Here is a 13,399-nt window from a genome sequence, read left to right on the forward strand (position 1 = left end):
CGTACAAAACAGGTGGCCGCGGCAAGGCCTGGCAATCGCGCCTTAAGGGTAGAACTTACGAAGATGCTCAATATTCCATGAGTTTTGCATTGGGATGCCATCTTTGGTCTCCAAACGGACTGCGCCAGGTGTGGTGACACGTACTTCCCAGTAAGGGCCTTCCCACTTCAATGTCAACTTGTTTGCACCCTTGCCAGACTGAACATGCCTAAGGACAATATCACATTCCTCAAGGCTCCGGGCATGAACCATGCGGATCTGATAGGCGCAGGGCCTACTAGTATCGTGCAGCATGTACAGCTACCCGGAGATTATCTTCCTCGGGGAGCATGGCATCGTCATGCCGTAGCTGCTCTTGCGCTACTTCATTGTAGGCAAGTACCCGAGGTGACCCATATATGATTTCTGTGGGGAGCACCACTTCTGCATCATATACCAGGGAGAAGGGACTCTGGCCAGTAGCTCGATTTGGTGTCGTCTAGATTGACCAAAGAACTACTGGCAATTCATCAACCCAGCGCTTGCCACATTTCCGCAATTTACCAAAGGTCCTTATCTTAAGCCCTCGCAACACTTCAACGTTCATCCTCTTAGCCTATATGTTGCTCCTTGGATGCGCAACAAAGGCGAAAGAGACCTTGCTTCCAAGGCTTTGGACGTACTGCATGAACGTATATCTCGTGAACTGGGTGCCTGTCGGATTCAGGGCTTCGCAGACCCTAAGAGAGGTTTGAACTCTAGGGCGTGTGTGAAGAACTCAACCTCTGTAGCCAACCAATTCATTGCCCCCATGGCCTAGCTCGATGAACAAGGGAGAAAATGGGCATGACAGTTTACCCAGGTTCAGGCCACCTTGCGGTGTAAAACCCTACTCCTACTTTGTGGTGGATTTGCCTCACGAGGGGCTGAGGATGAACTAGTACAAGGGAAGAACAACCTCAGGAGGTCTGCTCTAGCGTGGATGTGGCAGAGGGGATTTGATTGTTCTGTGCCTTGCTATGGTAGTGGCTAGCCTATATTCATAGTGGCCTTCGTCCTCTTCCCCCAAGATGTAGGTCGGAAGCGATCCCACAGTGGCCAATTAAAACAGGGACAAGTAGTACATCTTATCCTAACAAAAGGTGGTCTTCTCCTGCAAAGATCCTCGTTGTGACGCTGTGGTGGGCTCCGCGATGACATCCATCCTGTCATCCTGGCGGTCTTGATCTTGTTGCACATGAATGGAAACCTTTGGGCGATTCCTCGTGACCCCGCACCTGCACTTGCCTCCTTAGCATCAAAGAGGAAACCTGCAGCTCTGCACCCGCTGGAGCCTGCCTGGCCTTTGTCCTCATGGCTTGTGTCACCGCAACCTCATGAGGTTGAGCACCCGCATAGAAATCTGCACTCCTCCGGAGGCAGCCCGGGGAGGCCGCTCCCTCCAAAGGTCTTGACGTCGCCCGCCTCGCGAGGCTTGGCCCCTCGTGAGGGTCTTGTCTTGTTGGTGCTGTAGATGGGCCGTACCAGGCCGTAGATGGAGCCACGCCGTGGGCTGCAGGCAGGAAAGTCTTGATACCCTGGTTCCCAGAACGCCGACAGTCGCCCCTGATCCTAAGGGGCGCTCGTACTTGGCCTCGAGGCGAAGCCAAAGGTCAAGGGCGAAGTGCCACGGGCCCTAATCGCCTGCGGGCCGGGTCGATGCGTGGCGCTTGATGGGACGTGGGCGTCTCTGATGACCCACAAGTATAGGGGATCTATCGTAGTCCTTTCAATAAGTAAGAGAGTCGAACCCAACAAGGAGTAGAAGGAAATGACAAGCGGTTTTCAGTAAGGTATTCTCTGCAAGCACTAAAATTGTAGGTAACAGATAGTTTTGTGATACGATAATTGGTAACGGTTAACAAGCAATGAAAGTAAATAAAGTGCAGCAAGGTGGCCCAATCCTTTTTGTAGCAAAGGACAAGCCTGCACAATTTATTATAATGAGAAAAGCGCTCCCGAGGACACATGGGAATTATCGTCAAGCTAGTTTTCATCACGCTCATTGATATGTGGGTGGACCGGTGCTTGGGTACTGCCCTTTCTTGGAGAAGCATCCCACTTATGATTAACCCCTATTGCAAGCATCCGCAACTACAAAAGAAGTATTAAGGTAAACCTAACCATAGCATGAAACTAGTGGATCCAAATCAGCCCCTTACGAAGCAACGCATCAACTAGGGTTTAAGCTTATGTCGCTCTAGCAACCCATCATCTACTTATTAATTCCCAATGCCTTCCTCTAGGCCCAAATAATGGTGAAGTGTTATGTAGTCGATGTTCACATAACACCACTAGAGGAGAGACAACATACATCTCATCAAAATATCGAACGAATACCAAATTCACATCACTACAAATAGCAAGACTTCACCCATGTCCTCAGGAACAAACATAACTCACAAAGCGTATTCATGTTCATGGTCAGAGGAGTATTAATATGCATTAAGGATCTGAACATATGATGTTCCACCAAATAAACCAATTAGCGTCAACTACAGGGAGTAATCAACACTACTAGCAACCCACAGGTACCAATTTTTGGTTTTGATACAAGATAGATACAAGAGATGAACTAGGGTTTGAGAGGAGATGATGCTGGTGAAGATGTTGATGGAGATAGACCCCCTCCCGATGAGAGGATCGTTGGTGATGACGATGGTGATGATTTCCCCCTCCCGCAGGGAAGTTTCCCCGGCAGAACAGCTCCGCCGGAGCCCTATGTTGGTTCCACCAAGGTTCCGCCTCGCGGCGGCGGAGTTTCGTCCCGTAAGCTTGCTTATGATTTTTTCCAGGGTAAGAGACTTCATATAGCAGAAGATGGGCACCGGAGGGCCACCAGGGGGCCCACGACTTCACGAGGTAGGGGGCGCACCCAGTAGGGGTGGGCACGCCCCCCCGCCCTCAGCCAATGTGTGGGGCCCCTCTGGTACTTTATTTGCTCAATAATTCTTATTAATTCCAAAAATGACTTTGGTGGAGTTTCAGGACTTTTGGAGCCGTGCTGAATATGTTTCCAATATTTGCTCCTTTTCCAGCCCAAAATTCCAGCTGTCGGCATTCTCCCTCTTCATGATAAACCTTGTAAAATAAGAAAGAATAGCCATAAGTATTGTGACATAATGTGTAATAACAACCCATAATGCAATAAATATCAATATAAAAGCATGATGCAAAATGGACGTATCAACTCCCCCAAGTTTAGACCTCACTTGTCCTCAAGCGGAAGCCGATATCAAAAAATATGTCCACATGTTTAGAGATAGAGGTGTCGATAAAAATAAAATACGGACATGAGGGCATCATGATCATTCTTATAACAGCAATATATATAGATTTTGTCATATGATTTCTTATGCTCAAGTAACAATCTATTCACAATGTCAAGTGTGGTTCAGAAACTTCATTGGGAACTAACAAACTATAATCTTAGTCCCTGAAGCAATTGCAATTTATCATAACATCGAAAAGAGTCAAGAATAGATGTTTTCAGCAAGTCCACATACTCAACTATCATATAGTATTCTACAATTTCTAACACTCACGCAATACTTATGGTTATGGAGTTTTAATTGGACACTGAGAAAGATAGGGGCTTATAATTTCGCCTCCCAACGTATTCACCTTTGGGTGACGTCAACAATAATAGTTCATGCTAACTTACATCCAATTGGATATATGTATCAAGATCTCTCCAACACGAGGTGCTTGCCAAAGGATAAAATGAAAAAGGGAAAGGTGTAGATCACCTTGACTCTTGCATAAAGTAAAGACATAAAGTAAAAGATAGGCCCTTCGCAGAGGGAAGCAAAGGTTGTCATGTGCTTTTAGGGTTGGATGCACAAAATCTTAATGCAAAAGAATGTCACTTTATATTGCCACTTGTCATATGAACCTTTATTATGCAGTCCATCGCTTTTATTACTTCCATATCACACGATCGTATAAAGCTTATTTTCTCCGCACTGATAAGTCATACATATTTAGAGAGAAATTTTTATTGCTTGCAACATGACAACTTACTTGAAGGATCTTACTCAACCCATAGGTAGGTATGGTGGACTCTCATGGAAAAACTCGGTTTAAGCATATTTGGAAGCACAAGTAGTATCTCTACTTGGTGCAAGGAATTTGGCTAGCATGAGGGGCAAAGGCAAGCTCAACATGTTGGACGATCCATGACAATGTACTTTAACTAAGATGTGAGAAAACATACCCCATTACGTTGTCTTCCTTGTCCAACATCAACTTTTTAGCATGTCATACTTAATGAGTGCTCACAATCATAAAAGATGTCCAAGATAGTATATTTATATGTGAAAACCTCTCTTTCTTTATTACTTCATATTAATTGCAACGATGACCAATACTACGTTTGCCAACCCTCAACAACTTTTAGGACTCATACTCTTTATGTGTGAAGTCATTACTATCCATAAGATCAATATGAACTCTTCTATCCTTTTTATTCTTTCTATTTTCTCAAGATCATAGCAAGATAGCAAAGACCTTGACTCAACAATAATCTTTATTATATAGCTCACGGACTCGATTACATAGAGGGATCACAAAGCAAAACTCAAAACTAATTCATACCAAAACTTTATTCTACTAGATCAAGATATTACTAAAAGGATCGAACTCAGTAAAATGGTAAAGATAGGAGTGTGATGGTGATACAATACCGGGGCACATCCCCCAAGCTTGGCAGTTGCCAAGGGGAGTGCCCATACCCATGTGATTATGTCTCCTTCTTCAGAGTTGGTGTTGTGATCTTCTTGGCGATGATGCCCCTCAGGATACGATTCTCCTCCTCGAGCTTATTAACTTGTTGCTTGAGGTCCATATTTTCCTTGTGAAGCTTGCCTGTGACGGCTAAAGCTCCTTTTACCCAAGGATGTTGCATAGCTTCTGGAGAACAAGTGACACTCTTTTTCATATTTTCATAAGAAAGAAATTTAACATTGGAAGGGATGACCGAGTATGGGATAGCTGAGCTCTGTAGTTCCCCCATCATGAATCCTGCTTGGAAGCAAGAGGTAACTTCTTGATCCTCCTCCATGGCATCTATTCTTTTCAAGTCGGCCTCCATCTCATCCTCCGTTGATGCCCCAAAGTGATAAGCATCGCTGTTTGCTCCTGGACCTGGCGTCGGGTGAGACACCCGGCTCTCCCCGATTGACTCTTGAGAAGACATCTTGCTCTAAATCTGTGACAGAAACAGCTCGAAACAAAAATAGAGGATTTTTGCGGGATACAGTGGTCAAAACCTTCGGGAGATTATATAACAAATTTTTACGGACCAAAAGAAGTATCGTGCACGAAAATGGAGTCCGGAAGGCATACGAGGTGCCCACGAGGCAGGGGGTGCGCCCAGTAAGGGTGGGCGCGCCCTCCACCCTCGTGGAGGTCTCGTGTCCTTCCCGGACTACTTCTTGTTTTCCTAAATTCTTAAATATTCCAAAACAGAGGAAAATTGCCATTAGAACTGTTTTGGAGTCGGTTTACTTACCGTACCACGTACCTATTCCTTTTCGGAGTCTGAAACATTCTAGAAAGTTTCCCTTATGTATTCCTCCGGGGATACGGTCTCGATAATATTAGCTTCAACATTTATAGGATTACCTAAGATATAATGTTTGATTCTTTGGCCCTTCACCACCTTCGGATTTGTGCCTTCGAAGTTGTTGATTTTTATGGCACCGGAACAATAGACCTCCTTGATAACATAAGGACCTTCCCATTTAGAGAGAAGTTTTCCTACAAAAAATCTTAAATGGGAGTTGAATAGCAACACATAATCACCTATGTTAAATTCACGCTTCTGTATCCTTTTGTCATGCCATCTTTTAACTTTTTCTTTAAACAAGTTGACATTCTCGTAGGCTTGGGTTCTCCATTCACCAAGTGAGCTAATGTCAAATAACCTCTTCTCACCGGCAAGTTTGAAATCATAATTGAGCTCTTTAATAGCCCAATATGCCTTATGTTCAAGTTCGAGAGGTAAGTGACATGCTTTCCCATAAACCATTTTATACGGAGACATACCCATAGGATTCTTATATGCAGTTCTATAGGCCCATAATGCATCATCAAGCTTCTTGGACCAATTCTTTCTAGATCTATTAACAGTCTTTTTCAAAATTAATTTGAGCTCTCTATTACTCAACTCTACTTGACCACTAGACTGTGGGTGATACGGAGATGCAATTCTATGATTAACATCATACTTAGCAAGCATTTTACGAAAAGCACCATGAATAAAATGTGAACCACCATCAGTCATTAAGTATCTAGGGACTCCAAACCTCGGAAAAACAACTTCTTTAAGCATCTTAATAGAGGTGTTATGATGAGCACTACTAATTGGAACAGCTTCTACCCACTTAGTAACGTAATCAACAGCAACTAAAATATGTGTATACCAATTAGAGGCTGGAAAAGGTCCCATATAATCAAAGGCCAAACATCAAATGGTTCAATAATAAGAGAATAATTCATAGGCATTTCTTGACGGCTACTAATATTACCAATTCTTTGGCATTCATGACAAGACAAGACAAACTTACGGGCATCTTTGAAGAGAGTAGGCCAATAAAAACCGGATTGCAATACCTTGCGTGCAGTTCTGTCTCCAGCGTGGTGTCCTCCATATGGTTCGGAGTGAAACTTGCATAGGATCTATTCCTGTTCATGCTCAGGTACACAACGTCTAATAACACCATCTACTCCTTTATGAAGGTGTGGGTCATCCCAGAAGTAATGTCTTAAATCATAAAAGAAATTTTTCTTTTGCTGGTACGTGAAACTAGGTGGTATAAATTTAGCAACAATGTACTTATCATAATCAGCATACCATGGAGCAGTACGAGAAGCATTAATGACCGCTAATTGTTCATCAGGAAAGCTATCATCAATAGGTAGTGGGTCATCAAGAACATTCTCTAACCTAGACAAGTTGTCTGCAACGTGGTTCTTAGCTCCCTTTCTATCAATAATATGAAACTCAAATTCTTGGAGCACGAGAACCCATCTAATAAGTCTAGGCTTAACATCTTTCTTTTCCATAAGATATTTAATAGCAGCATGATCAGTGTGAATAGTTACTTTAGAATCAACAATATAAGGTCGAACTTATCACATGCAAATACAAATACTAAGAATTCTTTTTCAGTGGTAGCATAATTTCTCTAGGCGGTGTCAAGAGTTTTGCTAGCATACTGGATAACATTTAGTTTCTTATCAACTCTTTGCCCTACATCATAATCACTAGCATCACACATAATTTCAAAGGGTAAATTCCAATCAGGTGGCTGAACAATAGGTGCAGTGATCAAAGCTTTCTTAAGTATTTCAAATGCTTCTACACAATCATCATCAAAGGCAAAAGGAATATCTTTTTGTAATAGGTTAGTCAGAGGCCTAGAGATTTTAGAAAAGTCCTTAATGAACCTCCTATAAAAACTGGCATGACCAAGGAAACTTCTTATACCTTTAATGTCCTTGGGACATGGCATCTTTTCAATAGCATCAACTTTAGCTTTATCAACTTCAATACCTCTTTCAGAAATTTTATGCCCCAAGACAATGCCTTCATTAACCATAAAGTGGCACTTTTCCCAATTCAAGACGAGACTAGTGTCTTCACATCTCTACAAAACTCGATCAAGGTTGCTCAAGCAATCATCAAAAGAGGATCCATAAACGGAGAAATCATCCATCAATACCTCACAAATCTGTTCACAAAAGTCAGAGAATATAGCCATCATGCATCTTTGTAAGGTAGTAGGTGCATTACATAATCCAAAAGGCATATTTCTATAAGCAAAAGAACCGAAAGGGCAAGTAAAAGTATTTTTTGATTGATCACCCGCTGACACAGGTATTTGAGAGAGACGAGAATAACCATCTAGGAAGCAGAAATGTGTATGTTTGGATAGTCTTTCTAGCATTTGATCAATAAAAAGTAAAGGGTAATGATCTTTCTTAGTAGCTTTATTTAATTTACGGAAATCAATTACCATCCTATAACCTGTAATAATTCTTTATGGAATCAATTCATCTTTATCATTGGGAACAATAGTAATACCTCCCTTCTTAGGGACACAATGGACAGGACTTACCCAATCACTATCGGCAACGGGATAAATAATACCTGCCTCAAGGAGTTTTAGTATCTCCTTTCTTACCACTCCTTTCATATTAGGATTTAACCGTCATTGATGATCTCTAACTGGTTTGGAGGCTTCGTCCAATTTGATTTTGTGTTGGCCTAAAGTGGGACTAATGCCCTTAAGATCATCAGAGTTTTCAATAACCTGCTCTCAGAGGTTAGCACTAATAATAAGAGGATATATCTTCTTTTCATCAAGATAAGCATATTTAAGATTATTAGGTAAAGGTTTAAGCTCAAACACGGGATCACCCTTAGGTGGAGGAGGATCCCCTAGGATTTCAACAGGCAAGTTGTGTTTCAGAATAGGACCCTGTTTAAGGAATACTTCATCTATCTCCTTTCTTTCTTTCATAAACATATCATTTTCATGGTCTAGCAAATATTGTTCTAAAGGATCAGTAGGAGGCACGGCAATAGAAGCAAGACCAATAATTTCATCCTTACTAGGCAATTCTTTATTATGGGGTTGTCTACGAAATTCATAAACATCTCTAACAATCCCAAATGATGAAATAGTATCTCTATTGGCAAGCTTAATTGTAACATCAATATCTTCTAACTCAGCAGGTGCAATATCATGCATAATTTCATGATATAAGGAAATAGGTATTGCACTAGCACTAGCACCCATATCACATAAGCCAAGATAACAATGATCTCCTATTTTAACAGAAATAACAGGCATGCCTACAACAGGTCTATGTATCTTAGCATCGGGTTTAGCAATATTAGCAGCTTCCTCACAGAAATAAATAACATGCCCATCAATATTATCAGCCAAGAGATCTTTAACCATTGCAATACTAGGTTCAACTTTAATTTGCTCAGGAGGTGTATATGTTATAGTATTACTCTTACGAACAATAGTTGAAGCTTTAGCATGATCCTTTATCCTAACAGGGAAAGGTGGTTTCTCAACATAAGTAGTAGGAACGATAGGATCATTATAAGTGATAGTCTTTTCTTCAACTGTAACAGGTGCAACTACTTTTTCTTCAATGGGAGGAGTATATTTAAACCACTTCTCCTTAGGGAGATCAACGTGAGTAGCAAAAGATTCACAGAAAGAAGCTACTATTTCAGAGTCAGGTCCATATTTAGTGCTAAATCCACGAAAAGCATCGGTATCCATAAAAGATTTAACACAATCAAACTTAGGTGTCATACCTGATTCCTTACCATCGTTGGAACCCCAATCTTCAGAGTTGCATTTAATTCTTTCCAATAAGTCCCATTTGAATTCAGTAGTCTTCAGCATATAAGAACCAGCACAGGAAGTATCGAGCATGGTGCGATCATTGAGAGAAAGCCGAGCATAAATGTTTTGAATAATCATTTCTCTTGAGAGCTCATGATTGGGGCATGAACATAACATTGACTTAAGCCTTCTCCAAGCTTGAGCGACGCTTTCTCCTTTGCGAGGCCAAAAATTATCTATGTAATTTCGATCATGATGAACAAGATGCATAGGATAGAACTTCTGGTGAAATTCCAATTTCAATCGCTTATAGTTCCAAGATCCCGTATCATCACATAGCCTATACCATGTCAATGCATCTCCTTTCAAAGATAAAGGGAATACCTTCCTCTTAACAACATCATCGGGTATACCTGCAAGCTTAAATAATCCACAAATTTCAACCACATAGATAAGGTGTAAATCGGGATGCAATGTTCCATCTCCTGCAAAGGGATTAGCTAGCAGTTTCTCTATCATACCCGAAGGAATCTCAAAGTAAACATTTTCAATAGGTTCTGTAGGTTGAGGAGCAACTATTTGATCTACTGGTCAGGGCGAAGATGCCCTGAACAAGTCCCTCAAATTATTAGTTTCCATAGTTACAAGTGACAGAAAATTTCAGCACATTATATAAATGTTTCCTTACCAAGTTCCACTCACCAAAGGCGCTTCACTTCTGGGCAACGGCGCCAGAAAAGAGTCTTGATGACCCACAAGTATAGGGGATCTATCGTAGTCCTTTCGATAAGTAAGAGTGTCAAACCTAACGAGGAGCAGAAGGAAATGACAAGCGGTTTTCAGTAAGGTATTCTCTGCAAGCACTGAAATTGTAGGTAACAAATAGTTTTGTGATAGGATGTAACATCTCAAATTTTCAATTTGGAATGTTATACATTAGATCATCAATGCATATCATATTTTATTTGCTTTTGGTTTTGATCCAAGAAATTCTACGCAACTCAAGGACCCACGGAGAGAGTTGGGGATTTCGTTATTCTCATATTTGAGTTTTCTCAAATTTTGAGAATAGGATCATTTGATTTTATTTATTTTATCATCAATTATTTCTATTACAAAAATATGAGAGAGGGAATAAAATGACTTTCCCAAAATAAAGAAATATTGAGGACTTAATAATAAAATCAAATAAGATTTTATTTCGGAGTTTTTCGTTATTTATTTGAATTTAGGAAAAATATGCGTTTTTCAAAATTGCATTTAGGCCCCAAATAAATGTTCACGTTGTCGGGCTTGATTTTAGAAGTCCGGGAAAATTTATTTCAGGATTTTTGGAGTCTGTTTAGTATTTCTTTTTATTTCTTTTCTGAGCGTAATTATTTAAATAAAAAACGCAAACCACCTTACAGGCCGTGCCCGAGCGGGACTCCGCCCGGGGGCAGCCTTTAAATAGCCGCCGCCTGAGCGCCCGCAGCCCACTAGCACCCGCCACCAGCCCACCCCGCCCCGAAACCCTAGCCGCCAGCCCCGCCGCCAGCCGCCGCCGCCGCCGGACACCGCCCGTGGTTTGCTGCTGCCTCGTTTTCCGTGCCGTTTTTTTAGAAAACCGATCGGTTTTCCGTGGGTTTTATTTTCGGTTTTTTTTAGTTTCGGTTTTTTATTAGATCGGTTTTATTTTCGGTGTAGTTTAATTAGCGAGCGTTCGCTCGTTCGTTCGTTTTAACGAACGCGTTCATCGTTTAGATCTGGATAACGAACCTTCGTTGGTTAACCTGTTTGTCATTTTTCTTTTTCACGGATTTAATCCACGATTTTTCTGATCGCGATTTCTGATCCGATTTTAGTTCTAGTATAACTTTTCGCTCGTTTATCGGAATCAGGCGATTCAAGCGCCTGGAGTTTCGTCTCGAAACCCTCTTTCTGAATAACCAACTTGAACAAGTTTTTGCTACTATAGAAATTGACTTAGATCCAGATTAGTAAAACAAAGTTGTTTTCTTTCGCCGTTTGACTTTCGTATCTTCGTTCGATTTGTTTCTTTTTGCAAACCGGAGTTCTTAAGTTGAACTTTCTGGTTAGATCTCTTATTTGAGTTTTACCTGTGCATTAGATGAGTACTTATTGTATGCTAGTTTGTTTGTCTGCGATAGAATACCCGGAGTGCGCCGCCTGTTATTTCGAGTCTCTAGGTTTCGCGGATCATCAGCAAGGCAAGTAACACTTTGATCATTCTTTTCTCATACCCAGTTTTTATGCATTAGATCAATCCTCAAACATTGCATGATTAGGATCTAATTAATTTGTGGGTTTTGGGAAGTAGTTGAGGTAGTACCTATTACCTGTTTTATTTTCAAACCTTTGGGAGTTACTTCTACGTTTGCTTATTATGCCATGCTATGCTAGTAGACGTGGATTGGATGAGTGTATCCATGACAAATGTGAGATTGTTAATTAATGGTTTACTTAAGGTGGCAACTTAAATACACATCTGGGTGGATTGAGGTACCTGGTTTCCAGGATTTGCCTGTTTTTCTTCGGACCGCCACCCAGGCTCAAAGGGATCATAAGATTATTCATGCTATAAACTTCCGTGTGCAGCCACATGCTACTATGGGCTCTAGCATAGTTGACTAAGTCGTGCGAACTCTTACAGTGGTAGACTAGCTGATGTAGGGGTTGTAGGTTGGTACGGTCTACCCGTTACGTAAGATGCAAGCGCTTCTGAAAGACTATGTCTCGGTCATCCGTTTCTCTAACACCATGTAGTGCGAGAAATCAAACGGAGGAGATCGAGTCATGTGGGGAAAAGTGCGCAAACCTCTGCAGAGTGTAACAAACTAATCATTGTTAGCCGTGTCCCCGGTTATGGACATCTTGAGTATCTAGTGCTTGGATATCATGTGAATCTCATCATGTTACTTCTAATTAATATTGATGGGATGTTAATGAGTACTTTTAATTGGGATTGAGAATGTTCTCAACCATTCTCAATGTTTAACAACCACCATGATAGTTAAACAAATTTATTCCTTTGCAGTAGGGAAAAATTGGCTTTACGCAAAACTGTAACCATAGAGCTTTCCACCAGCCAAATATGCATGTAGTATAGCTTACTCTTTCATTACTCTCTATGTGTTACATTGCCAGCATATTCCATGTGCTGACCCGTTTCGGGCTGCAACGTTTCATGTTGCAGACTTTTCAGACGACGAGTAAGGTGCCTTTAGGTCGTGGTTCTATACTCAGTGATGTTGTTGGAGTTGATGGACTCACTTATCTTCCAAGCCTTCCACTGTTATCGTATTTAGATGGCCTTAAGCCATATTTATTGTAATAAGCTCTCTTTGGAGACACTCGATGTAATAAGTGTGTGATTGCTACTCTGTTATAAATCCTTCAAGTATTGTGCGTGTCAGCATTACTGATCCAGGGATGACACTGATGCACAGAGATCAGACTGTTTGAGGTCTGGTCGCTACAAAGATGGTATCAGAGCACAAGCTGACTATAGGACACGACCACTAAGCAAAGGCCCTAGAATGCTACTCTCTTCTCATTTTTTCCGACTCCTCATCTTTTCTATTCTTTAGGATGGCAGATGCAAGGAACAAGTTCATGCAACCGGATGAAGATACACTCTTTGGACGACACCTGAAGGAAGTCACCAAGTACTTGAAGATCGGAGTACCAAGCTTCACCGGAACCTACAACGCCACTTTACCTGAAGAGGAACGCTGGATGATTCAAGTTCAAGTTCCAGGAAGGACGTTCATGCCCGTCACTGAGACCATAGAGTTTTCCTTTGATGCACCAACCTGGAACCTAGGAAAGAGCATGGCATCCCACATTTCCATGGGACGTATTGGAGAAGTCTATCACAAGGAACTTAAGGATACTATCTACCAGATTTGTGGGCGCCGAGATGAGCAATGGGAGATGATCAGCACCCGGAAGGACCGCTCAATTGCAGCTTTCATCCAGTAGTTGAACCAGCACATCCGACGCAA

The sequence above is a fragment of the Triticum dicoccoides genome, chromosome 2B (assembly GCF_002162155.2).
Source record: "Triticum dicoccoides isolate Atlit2015 ecotype Zavitan chromosome 2B, WEW_v2.0, whole genome shotgun sequence".
In the NCBI taxonomy this organism is placed as follows: Eukaryota; Viridiplantae; Streptophyta; class Magnoliopsida; order Poales; family Poaceae; genus Triticum; species Triticum dicoccoides.